General features: G+C 37.3%; 1 long non-coding RNA gene across 1 annotated transcript; it reads right to left on the minus strand.

Annotated features, from left to right (window-relative positions):
* Nucleotides 1–11599: 11599 nt before the first annotated feature.
* LOC130069788 (uncharacterized) lies at nucleotides 11600–12204 on the minus strand. Its single transcript, XR_008803801.1, has 2 exons — nucleotides 12094–12204; nucleotides 11600–11678 (listed from the first exon to the last, which is right to left on the minus strand). It is a non-coding gene; the product is annotated as an uncharacterized LOC130069788 (long non-coding RNA).
* Between the last annotated feature and the right edge of the window lie 11520 nt (nucleotides 12205–23724).

The raw sequence follows: 23724 nt of genomic DNA on the forward strand, positions 1-23724 counted from the left end.
TCTTGATCGTCGAGGTTAAAGCCGTTGTCTGTATAGACTAAATGTTTTATATTAGACTGGTTTGAAGTGGCTCTTACAGAGAGAAAAATGGAAGTTTGTAGTTACGTTTCTTTCTTACAGTAATTGTGGTTTCCATCTGCAGGTTACTGTATGTCTCTAGAGAAGGGGTGAAGAACGTCAGTTCTGATGGTCCTGATAAAACTCGCATGCCTTTAGCTTTCTAGTAACTTCAGAGCTTGATGATCTTGTTCAGGTGTGTTTGATTAGGGTTGAACAAAACTCTGCAGGACTACAGTGGCTCTCCAAGACCTACGTTCGCCACCCTTGCTCTAGTATATGAGCTATTAGTGTTTGTAATCTATGTACAACCTTAAACAGCTCATTTTAGGGGTTATGTTAAAATATGTTTAATAAAATTAAGGTTATTTTGAAATGTGTTTAACTATATATACACACACAGCATGTTTTCTGTATATGGAGAGTACTGGTACACATACAAGTGTGTGTATAGTTATTTTGTCAAAACATACTTGAATAGTGATCGAGAATGTTCTGTTAATGACTTCTAATCTATTAGTGAAACAATGCAGCAATGATATTCTGTCTCTTCAGCAATTGTCCGATGAGTCTTCAGAGTATGCACAGTACCTACCAGCTGTATATTTGTAGAAGTACACTAACGCAGTGCAGAATAACTCCAACTGAACACGTGTTTTGCAAACATAACCTGAGGCAAGCCTGTTAGAAAAGATTTGTATGTGCTGCTTGACCTCTAGTGCAATATAAATAAAAGCCGCAAAATTGATTCAAATCATTTTAATTTATTGTTCAAAACATGCAACACATTCAAGCTGCAAAATCCACGTTGTAGACAAATAATAATAATAATAAAATAAAAACATACCACACAATGCAAGACTTTAAAGCCAACTTCTTAAAGGATATCACAGTATTTCATTCATGCATTTCTTTTTGGAAAATAAATAGTGATATTTACCTAAATAATTAGCAACTTCATACTATAAGACACTTCCTTATTGTAATCCCATTAACTAGGTCATGTTAGTTTTCTGTCTAAATAAATATTAGCAAAAGAAGGCACAATGAAGCTTAAGTTAATGTGCATGTAAAGGAGAAGTGCTAATAGATCTAAACCAATGGGAGAGAGAGGACAGACTTCAGTCAGCCACTATTCACACTGTAAAGTTGAGTTTCAAAACAACATTAATCTGCTTGTCACATTTTGGAGCTGAATCCAACAAAACAAACTGTTTAGTTAAGAAACCCCCATATAATAAAAATAATAACTCATTACCCGTCTTCACTGTTAGTGACTGGGCATGCAGTGTTGCTCATTTGCTGTGTAGACAGCTTTGTTACTAACTTCCAGTGTAGGCACTTAGTGAGAAATCAAAACACTGTGTCATGTCAGGACAGACACTAGCCCAAATGCCTTTAAATACTCGGGTAATGTGAACAAGTGATTGTTGCAACACCCTTGATGAAATCACATGCCTCTAGAAACGTCAGGTGTTTAGGGATTCACCTAAAATCCTAGCCTGGGAAATCCCAGACAACTTCCGGCAAATTTAGATTTGCTCTGAAAGTTAGTCTGGAAAAGAGCTTATTCAAGCCCATTTCCAATCCGTCGAAATCGAGGCACCAATCAGAAATGTTGGGGCGGGCTTTACACGATGACGACAGCGCTGGGATTTTGGAGCAGATTTTGTAGCCTACATTACAAAGATGGATGCCGCCGTCGAACATCACTCGTTCGAATCAGCTATCGCGTCTGTTTTAAGCGATTTGAACGTTTCCTTTTTGTTAAAAACCGAGCAAAGAACAACACTCGGAGATGTTTCTCCGCCGCTCTGCATACGCCATCTCCTTCATCGCTCTGATTGGTTTTAGGTCTATCCGCGACATCCGTTGGTGACGCCCCTCTGGAAATGATTTGTCTACGCTTTGCTAGACCATAACTCAGTTACAACTGAGAATGGTCTGGTTTTAACCAGGCTAGAAAATACTACTGGAGGCATTATTTTAGATCTCAAGTTTCAGAAGATAGATATTTCCACATATTATAAATTACATTTCCAATCCTGAGACGGAAAGTAAACCGTCATGCTCTGAGTGACCACCCTCAGCTTGAAGGGACAGTTCAGCCAAAATTATGTCTCATACTCACCTGCATATCATTACAAACCTGTATGACTTTCTTCTGTATTAACATAAAAGATATTTTGAGAAATTAGATTAGATTTGAGATTACCTCTTCCTCTGTTTTTGTCATTTGCTCTCTAGGGCTCTTTTTACACCTGGTATTAAGTGCGTTTTGGTCAATCGGATAACAAGTGGACGACACTAAATAAGTGTAAACGGGGTCTAAAACTTTTTGAGTTTGTCCACTTTCGACTACTTCAAGACGCAGTCGAACAGCCACAAAAGACCGGCTACTCTCCGCCTACTAACCTAACGCATAAACATAATGGGAAGCGCTCTAGCCTTTGTCGGCTGGAGACCCAAATTTGGTTTGAAGATATAAAAAAAAATATGCTGCATGGAGCTAGAACAGGTATAGTAAATTAATTTAATTTATAAAGTACATTTACACACAGCATAAAACTGACCAAAGTGCTGTACAGTGAATAACTAAAAAAGACAAATAATACAAAAACCACATGGGATCAATTGTCATAATTATACAAAACAAGAATAAAAAGGAAACCTTCAATAAGGCACAGAACACAGAGATACAAAGAAATGATCAGGAGTACAGGGTTAGGGCACAAGGAAGGCCAGGGAATAAAAGTGGGTTTTTAGCCTGGATTTGAAGGCAGAAAGGGAGGGGACAGATCTAATATCCCAGGGGGAGCTGGTTCCACAGACGTGGAGCAGCAACTGCAAAAGCTCTACCACCCCTCTGAGCCGTGAGCGCGGCACATGCAGGAGCCCTTTGTTTGAGGATCTCGGTGACCTTTGAACCGAGTACAGCTGTACAAGGTCAGTAATATAGGTTGGGGCCAGCCCATTTAGTGCCTTAAAAACAAACAATACAACTTTGAACTGAATCCTAAAAAGCACTGGGAGCCAGTGCAAGGAGGCCAGAATGGGCCTCCTGGTGCCAGTTAAAAGACGCGCAGCTGCATTTTGGACTAACTCCAAACGTCTAAGTGAGGATTGGGGGAGGGAATTGCAATAATCCAGCTGTGCTGTAATAAAGGCATGGATAACTTTCTCAAGGTCATAGTGAGATAGGAATGATTTTAAGCAGGAGATCATTCTGAGCTGGTAAAAAATATTTTTGACAACAGAGCTAATCTGTTTATCAAGGCAAGGGCAAGGCAGAGTTCTGGGTCGAGGATGACAGGTTTCTGGCATAGGGTTTGACACAAGGGGTGAGGTGACCTAGATTTTGCACTACAGTGCATCTTGCCTTGGGAGGACCAAAAACTATGACTTCTGTCTTGTCACCATTTAACTGGAGAAAGTTGTTACCCATCCACATTTTGATGTCTTCAAGACAGACCATTAGAGATTGTATTGAGTCCCTAGATTTTAGAGGCAAGCACAGCTGTGAGTCATCCGCATAGAGGTGAAAAGAGATATTATGCTTTCATATGATAATCACCCAGTGGGAGCATACAGGCTGAAGAGCATAGGACCCAGGATGGACCCCATATGAAACGGGAGCAGATGATGAGGAGAACTGGCCAATAGACACTGAGAAAGTCCTATGTTTGAGATAGAAGCACAACCAAAGTAGAGCAGTCTGCCTAATGCCCACCTGCTGATCAAGGCGGGTGAGGAGAGTATTGTGATCAATGGTGTCTAAGGTGGCACTAAGATCCACAATATCAGGAAGGGATTATCACCTGTCAACAGTCGTTGGCGGGGCCTCTGCAAAAGTACGTTACTTTGCCCTGAATCTGAAAACAGCTTGTTCTGAGACAGTGAAGCACTTAGTGGATTTTTATCATTATAGGGTGGTTGTGTACACACACTGCCAACACATTTATGCTCAAACTTTTGCGCAATAGGTTCCCTTTAATACCAGGTGTAAACAGGGCCTAGAGGGGAATTGTCACCTAAGAGCACACAAAGCAAGATATCGGAGTGATTTCAGCTGATGCACGTTTTCTAATAAAAAAAAAAGAAAAAAATAAAAATAAAAAAAAGCATGACCTTATGGATGAATTATGATTTCTGTATGAAAACATTCATGCAATTTTTTATGCACCAATATGTGCATAAGCTCATCAAAACTGTCATTAACAATAATCAATACTTAAAACAATAGTACCTGTCTATATCTTAAGGACACTTCACTGGTACAGTGCTTTTTTCTCTTCAAGTTGAGCGGCTGTTGATCTAATGCCAGCTTGCATTGACCTCAACCAACTTAGGTCTGTTTTGTGCACTAGATGAAACTCCCTCTTTGCTCATACAAGTGTTCTGGACATTCAAGGTGATCCAGAAGTGTGCACGGCCTTTGTCAGTTTGGCAAAAGCCCAGATAGCGCTGATCGCGCTGTCCAGAGGGTCGAAGCGAAAGGTCAGGCACTCAAAAGCTTGTGCATGGTGTGTTCTCCTGAGTGCACAGTAGTAATAAAGTTCCTTGACCAGTACACATCACATTCTGTCAGTGGGACGGACATGTCGAGCAGATTTGAGGGGAAGTATATCCATCTTCTTAGTCTTTAAACTTGGCTTCAAATGTTCATCCAAGAATTCTGCAGTTTTACTGGTCATCAATTCATCAAGATCATCTATATAGAAAAGAGGTGAAGAGATTGTGAGCAATAAGAACATGGGCATTAAGACCCATTCAATCCAAGAACGATACCAGTAACATTTTACAATAAGGTCTCCTTTGTTAACATGAACAATATATTTTACAGCATTTATTAACAGTGCATTAATTACTGTAAACGGATACAAATTGATCTTAAAAATGTATTTGTAAATGTTGAGATTAACGAAGATTAATAAACGATGTGGAGAATTGTTCATCGTTTGTTCACGTTAACACATGAAACCTTATTGTCAAGTGTTACAAAGATAACTATAAAGATAAATATATTAGCGTCCACGGCAACAAACAATAACATTGTTTATTATAAGCACGCTGTCTCATGAGCCAGGTGTACACACTTGTATATATCGGTGTTATTCAGACAAACATTGCAGCTGAAGCTCTAATACAGCTTTTCTTACTCTAACTGTAAATAATAGAATGCATTTAAGATGAAATTAAATTGTATTTAATCATTTTTATTATATAATTTTATATATGGATTATATAGCCTAATACAATCAATGGAACATACTTCAATATAATTATAGTCATGTTAGAATGAAATGACTTCTTAACACGATTATAAGGCTGTACGTACAAAGTGCTTTTTGCGTACTTGTGGTTTTAGTTGCTCCTATATTTTCCCCTAAATTTAAAATAAATTTCATTAAGACATTTTTGGTGAATCGTGATTTGTTCTTAAAATCGTTCATATGCACATTTCACGCACAAATTTGTGCGCATGCATGCTTAGTGAATGAGACCCTATATCTTTATAGCTACTGGCGCGAGTGATTTTATTTGGTGCTTTTTGTGCATTCACGCTTTTGAACCGAATTCACGTCTGACGCCCGAGTTGAAAAATCTGAACTTAGGCGTCAGTTCGCGCCACGTTAACCAATCAGGAGCCTGCATGCTGCTGTCACGTGGTGAAGTGACATGATAAATGGGGGCAGGCCCGCTTTTCAGTTTATAATGTTATTTTATATGTTTGGCCTCAATAAATTATTTTGTAATATGACTAAATGCCTGGTGTGGTTATAATGCACAACAAAGCAAATATTTTATCACATAAAAGCTTGATTTCAATATATGAGACATTAATTGTGTATTGAATGCTATTTATTCCATATCTAATCTAGATTATATGAAACATTATTTGGTAATTTTGCCTCAGATACAGGATTATACATTCGCTTTAAGCAGGTTGTTCAATACCAACAAGCACTTTACACTTTCACCCCATGGATATCTGTTTCCTACAGTTACTTAGCTGTAATGTTAGTGAACTCTAGGTCTTCTTTTTTCATATACGACAGTATTCACATGAATTGGCTTGATTTAATAAAATGATGGTTTAAACCACATTTTATTATTATACCATCCTAGTTTTTAAATAGCGCTTAAATGTATATTTTAACCCTTTATGCGAATATAGAATACCGCACAGGGATCTCTGAAATATTTGTTTTTTCGGGTAAAACATCTATGTAGATCTATCTATGTTTTTAAAAACATAGCAAAACAAAGAATGAAGACATGGAGGCCTTGTGATGCTTGAATGTCGTGACGACGATGAGGTAGGAGTCACTGAAATGGTCTGTACCCCATTTTCATGTGTTGCATTGCTTCTTCAACTCTCTAAAAATGGAAGATGATTTTATTTTTGTGAACCGTTCATAACCTGTATGTTTTCTTCATCTCTCTAAAAAATGTCAGATGAACTCATTGCAATTTTTGTCAGCCATTCATAAGCTGTATGTTTTCTTCATCTCTCTAAACATATCAGATGATTTTTATTTATTTTTTGTTTTGAAATAATTGGTTCGGTAGATTTAGTAAGATATTAATTTTAAAGAACTGAATGGTTTTCAACTTTAGTTAAATTAGTAAGATGTTTATTTTATAAGCATCTCATTTATATACCCTTAAAGAACAATGTTTTTTTCAACTTTACTTAAATTAGGAAGATATTTATTTTATAGTATATATTTTATTTTATATAATTTTAAAGGAACATAATTTTTTCAACTTTTGTGTGAGATTCTCCCACAGTGCCTGAGCAGTCCCAATGCGCTCAATAATGCGGAGGGTGGAAGGGAGGGGGATCCTGTGACACACATCCTATATAACCCTTCTTGACACCGTCTTCAAACATTCATCAAAACCATCTGTCAAAACTACATGATACATGACTAGGAAAGCCAATAGGTCAAATCTTCTGTCAAAACTATGAAATATAATAGGGAGAGTCAATAGTTCAAACTAACTGTCAAAAACACATGATCGACGGATAACAAGGTCAAAGGTTAATCCCTAACCCCTACACCGGAAGGTCAACCTGTCAATCAAATAGGCCATCAATCATTTTGACATAAGCCGGGTGGTAATAACTACTTAGGGGGTTCCCAGGACAGGTTTGAGAAGCACTGTGACTGTTCTATAGGGCTGGACCCGAATATTCGTTCGGTCGGTCGGTCGGTATTTGATTTGAAAATTTGACATTCGAATATTCAGGGTTTTTTTTGTTTTTTTGCACACCTGGTATCCCCCTCGAAACGGTTCTCATTCGCGCTTGAATCTGGTGAAATGTAATACTGAAAGGGGTCATATAATGGTACATGCACTTTTTCAAGTTGATTGTACTGAAATGTGTGTTGGCAGTGCCTGTACACAACCATCATATAATGATAAAAATCCATCCAGTGTTTTTGTTTTAATCTCCTTATATGTTTTCCCCTGCCTCAAATCGAGCCGTTCGACCGTGTGACGTCACACGCTCTGACGCCCCTCCCGCGATTGTTGATTGACAGGAGCGTTTCAACACAGACCCGCCCTCGCTCGTGAGCGAGCTGTCAATCATAGTCTGCGCGGACCGGCGCGGTCATTGTTGATAAGCTGGAGCACTGTCTATGAGCAGAATGGCGTCTAAGCGATTGTGGTGTTCTGTTCTTGGGTGTAATAACGAACACAGCAGTCATTTTAATGTTCATAAATCCGAACCGCTGAAGACGCAGTGGCTGAGTTTGTTTTCGAAGGGAATATTCCCCACGAGCAACGTCAATGCTCTCATGTTTGCCGAATCATTTCTCACCAGACTGCTTTATAAACGAGGAGGGTCAGTATGAGCTGGTTTTGCTAAGAAGCTGCTCATGAAAAAGGATCGGTACCAGATATTCGTGTTCCTGCTGAACCTCTGGAACAACTGAAGTGAGTGTAACGTTTTATTAAACTTTATATTAATATTTATATCTTTGCAAATCACTAGCTGCACGCTTCACGATGAATGCGTCTAAGGTTTACACTCAGGGTACATTATAGGGATGGGCATTTTTCAAAAATATAGCATTCGAATATTCGGGATCATAAAAATCGAATATTCGTTTATTTAAATGACGTTTAACAAAAAATACTTATTTTTCAAGTTACATTTTTTTTTCCGTTTTTGTCACCATTTCTGAACAAGCTTACAATTAGGCAATATACACAACAAGCTTACAATATATGTTAAAGTTTTCTTTTAGTTGAAAACATTAAACAGTAGGCCTATGTGTAAACAAAAAATATAAAAAACAAAAGCATTAATAAAAGCATGATTAAGCAGCGCGAACGGGGGAAAAAAACGCCTAATAAAGCATATTGCGCCAGATATCGTACAGAACGTACACACACACACACACGAGTCAGCATATGATTATCGTGTTTATATTGTTTCACGTTTATATTGAGAAAAACAATATCCACATGCTGGGGCGCCGCCAGCAATTTATGCTCGAGGGAGAAAAGGCGCTTCGCTGACAGACGCTTCAGAGACACAAAGATAACGGTGTTCTAAGTTTCTAACAGCGCTTTGCGTTTTCTGTTCTTAAACCTGTCTCCCTCAACGCAACTTAAAGGAAGTATATGTCTCAAAATCATTTTGCTATAAGATAAGTTATCTCGCATCACGCGGGGACCAGCTGCGCTTACCTGCAGTCGTGAATGCAGTGATGGACAGATATCTTTCCTCATTCGACTGTTTGGATTTCATGTGATTTCTCATTGTGGTGATGATATTATAACTCAAGATTAATTAATTAATTCGATCAAAAGTAATTCCATTTAGTAAGATCGTTTTCAAGTAATTCCAAACTTCGCGAGGCAGACGACAACATTATGTGATCAAATACACACAGCTTGTTAACACACTCCACAGCGCCACCCAGTGCATTTAATTATAACTGCGAGTTAGTGCTTGGGATTTATCATGGATTCACTGCATTTACGGCCAGCAAAGCAATGTAGTAAAATTCGAATAGTATTTTATTTTTAGAATAATAATTACAGATCGAATATTCGAAAATTCGAATATTCGTGCACATCCCTAGTACATTACGGCATGTTTTCTATGTATGACGTTCTCAATATAATTCATAATCCCACGTTTATACTGAACAACGCGTTATGGTAATTGTGTTATAAACGTGTACGCACAGAACAGAGGGGCGGAGTCAGCGAAGCTCATTATCATTTAAAGTCATATACACTGAAACGGCGTGTTGAAAACAGAGCTGTTTTTGACCAGGTAAAATAACTGTTTTCTTACAATACTAATGAGAATTTTTAATTAAAGTATATTACAAACTTTTAATTTAGACCCTAAAGAATCATATTAGCTTGTACAAAAATGGCATTATATGACCCCTTTAACAAAAACTTCGTTATAGCTACTTATAAATATATTTGCTTCTTCTTGGACTACTAAAAGTGTTCCTGCAACAGGAGTATTCTCTGGCTAGAGCGCAGAACAGCGGAGTTTGTCATGGACAGAAGTGCATGCCTTGTATTTTGGGTTAAGCTGCGTTGCTTTGACATTGTGGAAAATAGAATAATAGAAACAAAATGTATTACCTTTTTACCCGTTATTATCAATCTAAATTAATTTACTGCAAAATATAGGAGACTTTGAGATTTTACTGGGACGTCACAATTTCGTTTTTCTTTATTTAAAATTAGTTTTTCTATATTTAAATTTCATTTCTTTATTTAAATTTCGTTTTTTATTTTGTATTTATTTAAATCTACCCTACTTTGTCAGTGAGAAAAATATTATAAGACTATACCTTTTTAAAAATATTGCTAAAGTTAAAAGACCTCTGTGTGTGTGTGTGTGTGTGTGTGTGTGTGTGTGTGTGTGTGTGTGTGTGTGTGTGTGTGTGTGTGTGTGTGTGTGTGTGTGTTTTATATCACTAGTGCAGTGTCCGTTCTCGGAGCATATAAGGTCTGCTCGCGTGAGGCGCGCTGCTTCCCGCTCGCGCTGTTCTGTAGTTAATTAAAAGTTTATTAATTCTGAACGTGTCGCGTCTCGCCTGTCTATCTATATTGCACCAAATACGACACTGCACTCCTTGTGAAGTCGTTTGGATGAACGGTTCTCTAAATAATCAAAATGCAAACGGACAGACAGACAGAGATTCCGAAGCTTCGAATATTCGATGTTCATTACTACCGAAGCTCAAAAAATGGTATTCGAACCAGCCCTACTGTTCTAACAGATACATTCACATTAACACAATACTGCATGCAAATGAAAGCCAGGGTAGGTCACAATTAATTTGTCTCAGTCTCACCTCTATGAAGAAAACAACTTCAGCATCTTCACCATGGACGGACGGAGCTTTGGCCATTGAAGAGTGGTGACGTTTCTTCCACTGAAAGTTTTATTTCTGGTAAAACATTACATATCAATTACTTTTTGCCACAGTTTTTCATGGTGTTTAGAATGAATAAGGGTCACACTGTATTTTAGGTGTCTTTAAGTACTATGCACTTGCATAAAAATTTAGGAACAATGCATTTATTGTGTTCATGTTGTTTTGCAAAACGCTGCTAGGCTAGTGAGCAGGTAAAGTTAGGGACAGGTTTGGTGGTCTGGTTAGGTTTAAGGGGGAAGGGAAGGTCGACAGTGCAATTATAGATGTGATTCGAGAAATTAATTACAGCTTTAATTACATGCAGGTCTTTTAAATATAAGAACAATGTAAAAAAAAAAAGTGTGTTTATTTGGATCCCCATTTACTCTTCCTGGGAGTCCGACAAGTAATAATACAAGACGACATTAATCAACAAAAATAAAAGCCAATAAACCATTGAAAGTTTTAAAACCCCAAATTCATTCCAAATATCAAAATCAACAAATTACTATATATTGTGCCATTAAATATTCCTTTAAAGATTTTTTATATCTCATTTTACTTGTTAAAAGAAATGTAATATCTAATGGCAAGTCATTCCATATTTTCATTCCTCTATACATTACAGTCCATTGCTTTGCATTGGTCTTTTAAACAGGAAGTAAAAAAACACCCTTTTGATGCATGCTGCGTATTAAAATGATGACTAATTCTACTATACAAAAGTTGACAGTACAGGACATTAGGAACTCTAGACACTGAAATATCTCTTATAAAAAATAAAATAAAAAGCAGGGAGATAATCATCCTATCCTTCCCAAGTGGCCAACCCAAGGTTTACACAAAAAGCGCATTGTATCAAAAGATTAATTTAAATGATAGTACATAGTAGTTAAAGACACTTATAAAGTGGGATCTTCATATAACACTTTACACTTTGGTATACGATACCACACATTAAATATTAACATAATATTCAAATTCTTACTTATAATTTTTTTTTTTTTTTATTCTCATTCATGAACTACTTATCTATTCGGCATTAGGCTATATAATATTAGTTAATGACTTAAAGTTATTATGAAGTGTTTCCTAATGACAGACACTATAAATCCTTTAGATACACACCCTCCTCCTCCTCAGGTCCACTGCAGCACAGGAGCCTCCAGACTCTTCGCAGAGGCCTCCAGACACACTCAAACACGCCACCTGCGATACGACAAGATAATAATTACATCCAAGCACTGACCACTGATTGTAACTAAACGTCTCTAAAATAGATTAAACCATGAACTAGACTTAAACTAGCTTATAATAACTTCTATTTAACGGAATCCATCACGAAAACGTCGTCGTGTTTTGACACAGAGCAACTCGAGACGTGTGTTCGCTTAAGTCCACAAGTCACTTCTATTTCGATGTTTATGTTGCTTTTAATAGTGTGAAATCGCAACATCAACTGTGAAATCGCAATATCAACTCCGAAATAGTTTTAGTGGACGATAATTTGATCTAAGCAATATAGGAGAATCTTTCAGTGCGCAACTGCAGGTTGAGAGACGAGCGCGCGCCGGTGTTTCATCAGAAGAGCGCTAACGTTACAGTACAACAACGCATTTCTCACCTCTGGTGTTGGTTTCCATACTATTAGTATTTGGTGAAGCGATCGTTGTGTTAATGTGTCCTTTATAAACTTAATTTACAAAGGCGACAGGTCCAAGCAAACTTCTCCCGGCAGTGTGCGGGAAACTGAAGCTCAAGCTCGCGCGTCAAGATTCGAATGGGAGGGAATAGAGAGCTGGTCCCTCCTCTCCGCTTCCAGGTCATGGGACCTTATTTCGGAAAAAAATTAGAGATGGGATTTATGGCTCTTTGAGGAGATCCGGATCTTTGCGATCCGTTCCTTTCAAAGAGCCGTTCAAAAGAACGGCTCTTTTGGCTCTTTTTAAATATTTAGTCAGTTTAAAGAAGCCAGCTTGGGGGAATCTCAGTTTATCCTGGAAATAATCACTGGGAGGAATGATGAGGTGAGATTTGTAGTCAATTAATTAAAACTCAGATATCACACACCAATATCTGAGTTTGAATTATTCTGAAATATTGATTATTACCTCATTTGTCATGTGTGGACTATATTCCATAGGGTTGCACAACATCCCTCTGCTTAGAAAGTGATATCACTATTTTGGATTTACCTTTAGTACAAAGTATGTGTATGTGTAAAGCTATGTTGACTTATGTTATTCATACAATACCACAAGAACATTTTGATAAAAAACAAAAACTATTTAAAGTTGTAAATATATACTGTAGATACAATAACATGAACACAAAATGCAATGTAAATAAATACAAAGCAGTTCCTTTGTATTTATTTACAAAGGAACTTAGTGTTACTTTAGTGGTTTTTTTTTTTTTTTTTTAACTGGAGTAACCATGTGACGGCATAAGTCATTGGCTCTGCTCCTACCCAATGACAGCACGTAGGGTTTTTTCCCACTGGAGTACTCACGTAAAGGATGCGCGCGCGTGCACAACTATCATCATGCTGTTAAGCCTTGTTTATACTCGACGCGTCCGCACGAGCGCGAGTCTCCGCTGACTGCGCGCGGACCTCTCCATATGGACGAGGCGTTTATACTTGACGCGCTCGCCGTTGTGCTATTCTGTGAAACGACAGGGGGCGACTCGGAGTAATTCTCCTCTAAACCACCAGGAATCAGCAGTGAAGAAGTAGTTTGCCATTTATTAGTAGTTTATTAAAGGTTCTCTAAGCGATCCTGGGTGACGTCACTTCTTGTTGACGTTCGAACTATTGTCAAACAAAACGGAGGCTAGCTAGACCCTCCCTCCTCCTCATCCGCACACTAACCCCCCAAACCACACCCCCAAACCCTTCTTGTCGGTCATTGGCTGGAACAGTTTGTTATGTTTTGGGGAGCGGGTCGCTGCAGTTTGTTTTTGGTGCTGTTTGTGAAGCATGGGCTGTCTACAGAGATCGCGTTTCTTTACAGTGTGTTCAGGGGACAGGCAGCCAGCGGATAGTGAGGAGATGTTTGCTGTATGTGACAAAAAATGTTTTGGCCTAAAAAACACATGACATCGCTTAGCCTTAGAGCACCTTTAATTTCTGATTCATATAAAAAGAGTAATAAATGCAGTAGGTTTATTGTACTTTCACTGCATGTAAACTAGTAAACAACTGAAGCCTTATTGAAGAGTGTTTAAACCTTAATTTCATCAGCAGGGCTTACTTCTGCTATTGTAGGCTTATTTTGTAAATATAAGCAGTTACTTTAGAGTGCAAACTGGGTGCTTAATGTAAATGTGTTCCTATTCAAAAAATGAGAGGCTTTTATGGTCGCCCATCAATGCAAATGTCTCTGTGTATAGAAGGATCATAAACATGCTGATACAGACGCACCAGTTCGGCCAGATTCGGCTCGAAGTCGTTCATCTTCGGATGCGGCGCCGCGCGCGATGTTACAAAAAGTGCCGTGCACACCGCCAGGCGAAATGGGGTCTTGCGCACCCAACGCGCACGACCGCCCACACCGCAATGACGTCATTTTAACCGCGCGCACTTCGCGCTCTTGCGGACGCGTCGAGTATAAACAAGGCTTTAGGCAGTAGCACCCCTGCGCTGGGTGCGCCCCTTCCCCTATAACTGAGGAGCTAATTTGTGTGCAGCTGTGTGAAACACGCATGAAAAAAGAACGACAGAAAGAACGGCTCCCCTCCAGCCGCGACTCGGCTCCCATCGTTCATGTTTATGAGCCGTTCAAAAGAATCGGTTCGTTCGCGAACGTCACAACTCTAAAAAAAATATCTATGCTAGTCAATGGCGAGCGAGAGACAACTTATCTTTTTATTCCGTCTGAACTGTGCCCTGTATTACACATATATTTGTCAATTTAAAAGATAACTTAATAATGAAAGTCAAGAAAGTCGCATTTTGTCATGAAACAGAAGAGTAACATTTAACGTTAGTTTTATGTGAAAATTTTGGGAAAATGCTTACATTGAAATTGTTTCTTCAAGTTGCCCGTTTCTCTTCCTAAATCTAACGAATAATACGCTTCCGCAACATTTATTCTAAATTTCTGTAACCTAACAATCAACGTCCAAAAAGTTACATTGCCTGCCCATGCAAGTCCCATTGAGAAACACTGTGATTTGTTAAGATATTTACATTATTAAAGAGGATATTGTTAATAAAAATAATAAATCACAAACGAGTGATGACCTACATTTCTGCTAAACTTCAAGATCAACAACTGCTCACAGTGTCTGTATGCCTTTTTAATTGTATAAATGCAATAATGAAAAAATAAAATAAAAATGTTAAAAAATGCTTACCTTTTTAATTCCGCCTTCTCTTGTCAATTCTGCCAGCTGTTAAGGAAATTAATGAACTCCACTAATTTCCTTTTCTTCTTTTTGTGAAAATATCGGCAGTATCAACAGAATTAAATGGCCTTACTCGGCATCTTCTTTTCTTCGGTGTTTTTACCAAGAGCACCATTATAATGGTTAAATCTCGTTGTTTTAATAAGTCCTGAAGAGAGTGATGATCACGTTGCCTGTATCTGAGAAACGGTTTTTCCCGCGCGTGTTTGGGCGTCGCTCTTCTTTGGTTGCTTTTTGGTTGAGAGGGAATATGGAGCATTGCGCCCCCTGTTGATCTCCCCCGTTTATGCTGTTTAAACTTCAAAGTTTATCAAATGAATAACAACAAAGCATGTCGAAGTTTGCTCTGAATGACATTTTCAGTTCAGTATAAAATAAACGAACATAAATAAAAATGTTAAACGACCTTAAATTAATGCATGAATCTGTATGAAAACAACATGTGAATACAAATACACAATCCATCTCAAGTCTCACGCATTGGCCGTGAGACACACGCAATTCAACCAGTTCACACGCTCACACGCCACACCGTGTATTTCTGAAAAGGCAATGCCAACCAAGTTGTCCTGCGGGCTTTATATATAACGTTGTATACGAGGTGCAGGCACACAAAGTGAAGTTTCCTGCCGCCAGCACGTATCTCGGCCAGATTTAGTTCGTTACTAGGCAACATAGATGCGCGAACACATGGAAGATGACGGAACATTCTCGGCCACCGTACGTTCGTTACTAGGTAACCAACAACATCGCGTGAACACAAGTCGTGATGGAGAACCTAAGGTAAGTTGGAAGAAAGCTCGTCTAACATTTTTAGGCTAGAACATTTAATATATAGCCCATTATTATTGACGCAGTCAAAAACTCTACAACTACTTTGCAACCAGGCCAGAAGCTTTGGCTCAGTTCGGCTAGCTTACGTTCTCTGAAACTAAGGGACATGTTAGTGGGTATGGGAAGGAATGAAGACGTATTCATTTTATTTTAAATTATATATTATACTGTATTAATAGTCTTTCTAGTTACATTAAGCCTTAAGGCTACATGAATTGAAGGCTTCCGATTTGGACGTCTGTCAAAGATTGCCGAACTGGTTCTTCCCCCCCAATGCAGATGCAGAGAAAGTGTTCTCTGTTGTAGGTTTGAACAAAACCAAAACTAGAAACAGGTTGGCTCTGGACGGAACACTGTCATCCATTATTTATGACAGAGAAAATGTCTGGCATCGAGCCACAGTGCTTCAAGAGCCCCCTACCCCTGTTATCAAGGCATCAAAATGTGCAACAAACACTTACAACACAAAACACATTTCATAAGGCGGAGTGTGTACTCTTGTGTACACACACACACACACCTTAATACTCTTATATGTCCATTTGTTCACAATGCCCCACCACCACACAATAAATCATTATACCATTTCGACTAGACACATTCAAAATGCAAAAAGAATTGTTTTTCCAAACTGTTTGGAGCAATTTGTTATATTTTTGTATATTTGTAATTTTGAAATATAACATTAAAGAGTATATTTGATGTGATGAATTGCTCTGTCATTTATCAGATTTACCAATTGTTATAATTTCAATTTGTGCTGGTTAATTATGAACAATGGGTAAAAGTGGGGGGCGGGGCTCCATTAGGGCTCCTCCCCTAACCGCATGTGATCTCACTCCAAGCTTTTGATAAAACTTGAGAACCCTGCATAATTTTCAAAGGTTTTTAAGAGCTTCGTATCTTATAAGAAGGCTAATATTTTCCTCAGCAAATCATAAAGATCATAAAATATGGTGTTTCAATCTGTTATGAATTTTTTAAATGGCCCTTAGTGGATGTATCAGAATGTGTCAGAATGACATCAGTTTCTAACATCACTATTGCGACTGCACTGACAATAACAACAAAACCACAAAGGCCTAATGAACTGTACTGGGAGCTCCTGAGTAAATGTTATTATGTAATTTAATTATGTAAATGTTAATTCACTTTTAAATAACTGTTTGGCTTACTCTGAATGTCAAAGCGACAAGAATAAAATATATAATAATGAGTCATGTGACAGTAGGTTTTAAAATCCAAAATAAAATCCAATGGGAACATGCAGGATATTTATATACAGGTATCTAAAACACAAAAGGAAATCCTGCACACTTTAAATACTTGTAAAAAGTATCAAACGTTTCGGTCTCATGACCTTCATCAGGCCTTGAATTATCAATGAGATTCCCATTTATTGGCTTCCACAATATTTCAAATGTACTCCTAGGTGTTTTGATGAGTTAAATTAGTGTAGCTGTTATGAGATGGGAAAAAAAAAGAAACGTCTTTCATTTCATTTTTATTCAAACGGAAGTTCTTTGCAGTTTCAACCGCCATTCAACAAATAAGTTGCTGAACCAACTAAAAAACTGTGTGGGTGTTTCGTTTGCCACATTTGAGCTGCAAATCAAACCACATTACTATGGAAGTAAAATAATCCCAAATGTTTTTGAAACAAAAAGCCTGTTGAATTGTACTACTTGAAAAAAATATGCATTGCATTAACCCTGCTTGTATTTTAATGCATTGTATTTTTAGGGCTTGTATTTTTATAGGCTGAAATTTAGCATGGTTGAATATTTAAGCTGTGAATATTTCAAATCAAAACATTTCAAACACATTTTCATTAGTAAAATTTCAATAATCCATATTCACCTTTCATATTTCATTTCCCAAATGGATTATTGAAATTTTACTAATGAAAATGTGTTTGAAATGATTTGATTTGAAATATTCACAGCTTAAATATTCAACCATGCTAAATTTCAGCCTATAAAAATGCAAGCCCTAAAAATACAATGCATTAAAATACAAGCAGGGTTAATGCAATGCATATTTTTTTCAAGTAGTACAATTCAACAGGCTTTTTGTTTCAAAAACATTTGGGATTATTTTACTTCCATACACACACACACACACGTTTGTTTTTCTGCCAGATTTTCACAAATACAGTAGGGCTAAAAATGACAATCTGTGTTCTCATGCAATTGTAAAAAAGTTTAGACATTAATTTCTAGGCAATCAAAACAAAATACTCATCAAGTTTGAATACTCATGAAATTACAGCTAAATATTATCATAATAACAGTGCCATTCTTTTTTTTACTTTCTTTCTTTCTTTCTTTTTTTAAATTGAGCCAGAGGAACTCGAAAATCTGTATCCCATAATGCAATGTACTTGACTCAATTTTCCATTTCAAGTGAAATGAATGAACCGGAGATGGATCTTTGGGGAAGGTCTTTTCCAGGAGAGCTGTTCCAGAAAGTGAAGACATGGTGCTCCTAATGCATACACATGTGGGGACAGATGTAGGTGCCCATGAGCAATGACCCAAAGAACCATAATATTGTATGTAGAAATAATCGTGTACTTACCCGAAACTCCATCATCTTCTTCTCAATTCAAAACCAAGGATGGGCAGAGCTAGGAACATCACTGATGATGGGCATTAGTTGTGTTTCTTCCTCTGATTGTTTTATTTCTAATAAGACATCACATACAAAATTCATTTTCATGGTGTTTATTAAAGCTTTAGAGTAATATGAACAAACATAGCAAGTTAACTGATCTGTAAAGTGAAATTATATTTTGGAAACCCAGATACATACCAGAGTCACCAGTCTCATGGCAGCACAGGAGTCTCCAGACTCTTATTAGAGGCCTCCAGAGACATTCAAGTATACCTGTGGTAAGAATTTTTTTAATATCCTTTAACCAGGTACCTCCAAAACACGCCCCCCTCATTAGCATACAGAACAATAAATGTAGGCATGAATACATATATACATAAATAAATGTGAAAATAATTCAAAGTGGAAATTAATAAATGCATGAATAAATAAACGAAAAAATAAATAAATGTGGAAAAAATTTAACTGTTCACGTCCTCCGACTCGGATTTATGCATTTCGGTCAACGGCTAAATGACTCTGCAGCAGTCAGGTGGTAAGAGCTCTGCAAGTTTGTTTAAGTTAATTAATATTGTAATGTTATGTGCGTTGAGACATGTATGCTCTGACGGGAGGGTGGGATGCTTTCAAAGCTAGCATAAGCTAGCAATATATATGAAATGAATATTGTTCGGATATTGGCCTTACTCCTGTTCACTTGAGGTTATTGTGGAAAAGATAACAAGGGAAAAATTAAAAATGATTAAAAACGAAGAAGCACCCTATTAATGCCAATTTAACTCAGCTTCCTCAAAAAGAATAATCTTGTTTTTGCCTTCTTAAAAACAGCCTCACTGTTCTTCTTCCAGTTTAATTTACTGTCCAAATGGACACCAAAATATTTTGTGACCTTTAAATCTCACTGTGTTAGTATCACTTCTTCATTTCTTCTCAAATCAATTATCAACTCATTGGTCTTCTCCACATTTTAGGAAATTTTCATCACAACAAATTACTCAACCTCTCTCAGTCAAATCACATAATAACTTCGTTCAATAATTACTATTTATTAAACCACAAGGGCAGTATCATCAGAACACTTTTGTTGACACAAGTCTGAGTGTGCAAATAGTTACAGTGCAAATAGAAAAGGTGATACATAGTTGACTTTTCTGAGGAAACAGCTGATCACTTTATAATTTTTGAGCCTGTCCGCTATTTAACATGCTTAACATTCAATATAGGTAGTTTTTGGAAATTTCGAAATGCTATAGGCTAAGAGAACCCTTACGAAAAAGTTTGTTTTATGAAGTATACTTAAGTAATGTTCAAGTATATTTTTAAGTATACTTTATGTAGTAAGTATACTAATGTCAATATGTACTAGTAGTAAACTTGTAAGTGTACTATTTTAATATCGCTTGGGACTAAATAGGCCCACTTGTAGTATATAAAAGTAGGCCTATATATTTAAGTGTAACAGTAGTAAACTTTAAGTGCACAACTAGTTCATAAACGTTTCTCATACTGCAAGTGAACTTATGGGTATAGTAGTTTACTATTTGAATACTTGTAGCAAATTTTTAGTTTATGAAAGTACACTTTGAAGTATACTCTCAGTAAACTACTAGTTTAGTAGTTCTATACTGCATTGCAAGTTTTCTTTTAGTATACTCTCAGTGCTAGTTTTGTAGTTTTGTACAAGTTTTCTTTAAGTGAACTTAACATTATACTTACAGTTTACTATTTACATATTATTTTTGTGCTTGCAGGAGGCCTATATGTTCAAATGTTATTTTTTTTATACTTGGAAAAAATAGGGGTTACTAAAAATAGAACTTTCATTTTAAAAAACATTTAATTAGCTTCATGCATCCTTTTTTGTCAACACTTGAATGTTGGGTAAGTTTCATAAAGAAAGGCAGCATTTTAAACAAAAAAGTTATAAATACAGGCCAAATATACTTGGACTTTTCTCTCAGTTTAAGTCAAGTACACTTAAGTGTAATTTGAAGTATATTTCTGAGAAGTATAGCCTACATAAAGTATATTTCTGAGAAGTACATAAAATGTAGACTGAAAGTATACTTTCTTATAGTTTAAAAGAAGTATACTAATGGCACACTTGAATAAACTTCTTTTCGTAAGGGAAGTCACTGAGATTTTTGCTTTTATTCCCTATTTTATTTTATTTTTATCCGCAAACAATGATCGACGTAAAAACCGAAAGCCATTCAATAAATCAGATTTTAAATATAGGCAAATCTATAAGTGTAAGTGATGTTGATAATCTGTTTTATGCTGATAATTTTTGTTTCGGCTAGTAGAAGTTCTGAATGGACATGTGGGCCATGAGAGAGAGAGAGAGAGAGAGAGAGAGAGAGAGAGAGAGAGAGAGAGAGAGAGAGAGAGAGAGAGAGAGAGAGAGAGAGAGAGAGAGAGAGAGAGAGAGAGGCTGAATGCAGTGGTGGGGGTCACCACTTTTGAAGAATTTAATTAAACAATACCAAGTCTGTAAAACTCGTCAAAACGCGTGTCGGTGAGAAGTTGAACACTCATTCTCAGCATACACACACCCGAACTTGAATGCACATCACATTTTGACATTATTGATATAGCCATACTGCTTTCAGTCGTAATGCAACGGACCGGTCTACTGGACATACATTAAGCCTTTAAATAAAAGGGTTATTGGGCTATTTACACTGTCATATACAATAAAAGAGCCTGCACAGCAACAGGAAATAGAAATGAACACAAAAAACCTGCCTGCCACTTACACAAATCTTGTGCAAGTGGCAGGCAGTAGAACGGATGCAACACATTTTTTGCGCATTCTTTTTACACGCACACACAATATGACGTCACATTCTGCGCATATGTTTTAAAAACATAATTTAACATATAAATAGTACAAACACTTTTTAAATAGCCCACTTAATGTGTTTATTACAAATAAACTAATTTATGCTTAAAATGAATATTTTACTGCCCGTGCCCCTGGCAACGCTGAAGTTTTATGCGTGGATGTCTGTGCGTGTGTAGAGACAGAGATAAGAGATAGCGCGTGCTAGGGTCATTTATTAGGGATCTAGTAGGCTTGCCATATCCTAACCAGCCCGACCCCTATAGCGTCACACAGAAACCTGTGCAAGTCACTATAGAAACATGATTTAGGCAATTTGTCGGCTATTAGTGACTGAGGTCTGAGGACACATAAAATGTCCACACCTGTCATGATATTTCTATATGAGTGAGGAGGACATTTAGCCCTCACAAGTAGACTAGGCCTATACGGTAGCTAAAAAAGTAGCCTACACTTAAACACTTTTTTACTCAAGCAAACCAGCTTACGATCTAATCAAAACCATCTCGAAAACACCGCAACGGAACGCAAATCGGTATTGTCCATTTCAGTTGCACTGTAGGAGTATTTTGCATTTATTTAACCAACTCCAAAATAGTTAGCCCGTTTAATATAAATAAGTTAGGGGACTAGCCTACTAAAGCAGAAAAAAGGGTCAAGTATCATGCCAATATGACAAGAGTTTATAAAGATGCTGCAGTTAAAAATATAGCTAAAAAAATTCTTACCTCCGTTATTGCTTTCCATGACCATGTCAGTCATTGTCTTTGAATTCTCAAGTGTAAATTTTAAATGGGACAAGTGGCGGCGATTGCCATGTAGAATTAAAATGGGCAGGTTTGACAAGGAGGGTCCGGGTAGCTGGCGTGTGAAAAGTTCTGCTGTTGGTTGAAAGTGTGAATGAAGACTTGAAGGGGGTTTTGAGGAGTTGCTGGTTGACTATGTCGGAGCCTGCTCCTGGGTTCGTGGAAGCAAATGAAATGTAGGCCTATATGGGTATATAGATAGTAAATAGTAAGTAAAGTAGTTAGGCTAAACTGAAATGTTCTGGTTTTATGAATATCGAATTGACCAGAACAGACAAAGTAGGCTAAAGTATAATCAAGATTAACATCCTTAGAACGAAAACCGGACAAAAAGAAATAAATAAAGAGTGTCTGTAATTTGTCTAGGCTACTTTTTATGCTCGCAGTAGAGGTATATCCGTGGACCGCGCGTGAGTTCGCTTGACATCATCGCGGAGTTCCCCGAAGTGAATCTATGGTTGACTCTAACTGTCGTCTTCACCGGCGCTCATTCATTCATTTTATTTCAGGCAATGGCACAGAAAGTAAGGCAGACAAAATATTTGTCATACAGTGCAAAAAACAAACAAACAGAACATAGCCTACAGTAGGCTATTTAACTGACAGTATTTCACCGCCACTGGTTGAAAGGGAAACACTTTTCTACACCTTTATGTGCTGTTGGGAATGTTTTCATCCAGTATGGGGTATTTTTGAGTCTTAATTTGGCCATAACTTTCTCCGTGTTTCAGCAAATTGAATGATTTTGGTGACAAATCTTATTTTGACAAAAAATGTTTTGAAAATTTTCAAAGCATTTTTGTGCTTTGTGACATGTGACTATAGGCTACCCTTTCGTTATGTTCGAGCCACTACTTTAAACTGCTGTAAAAATGTATCGGATAAATATTTTTTTCAATTTGATTTTATACCCCCTTCCCCCGCCCCCAGTTAGTTTTTTGTCTCCTGATAGGTTTAATTTAAGCCTGTGTAGTACTGCGGTCACGCCATCTGTGCTTCGCGCACAGATGAGTAATTTACTGCTGGAGTAGCTCTTCATCCAGGAAATCATCATATTAAACTCTGCCCTTAACTAAATCTAGGACTATTTAAAGGCATGACAGAGAAAGCAGATTTCTGTTAATCTGGTTTAAAGGGAGAATTTAATAACATGTGCCCTTATTTTATTAGAACTATGCTAAAGAAATTAATGTGGGGAAAAAAAATACTCTGAACCCCAGAGTAACCCCATTTACACAAACTGAGAAAGTCAAATAGTTAGGTTGTGCCCCGCTCTCCCATATGTGTGAAACAGGCGTAAAGCTTGTTTCCGCCACGGAATAAAACAATTTAAAGATAATTCCGACTTTTATCTCACAATTCTGACTTTTTTACCTCACAATTGGAATCCTGCCATTATAATGCCCTGTTCATGTTGCTGATGATGCCCGGCAACAAACATCGCATCGTGGTCGATGATTAGGAGTTGTTTAAACATCCATGTGACATTTATAGAGAGTCGTACAACCCCATATCAACTTGAGGTGAATGACTCCAGATAAGAAAGGGACTACAATTCCTTAAGCAGCTTTTGTTTGCATATAACTCCATGGTCCATCAGTCAACACACACAGCACTCCCGTTATATGAACTCATGTTTGGTCAGAAATGTTTTGGTCCGATGATTTTCTGTATGGCTGGGAAAGTGTTAGAAGGAGGAAGTGTAAGCGACTGGATTCTCCAACATCAAAAGCATTTATTCTTA

Source organism: Rhinichthys klamathensis, unplaced genomic scaffold (genome assembly GCF_029890125.1).
Source record: "Rhinichthys klamathensis goyatoka isolate OS25496 unplaced genomic scaffold, OSU_Roscu_1.1 h1tg000015l_1, whole genome shotgun sequence".
NCBI lineage: Eukaryota > Metazoa > Chordata > Actinopteri > Cypriniformes > Leuciscidae > Rhinichthys > Rhinichthys klamathensis.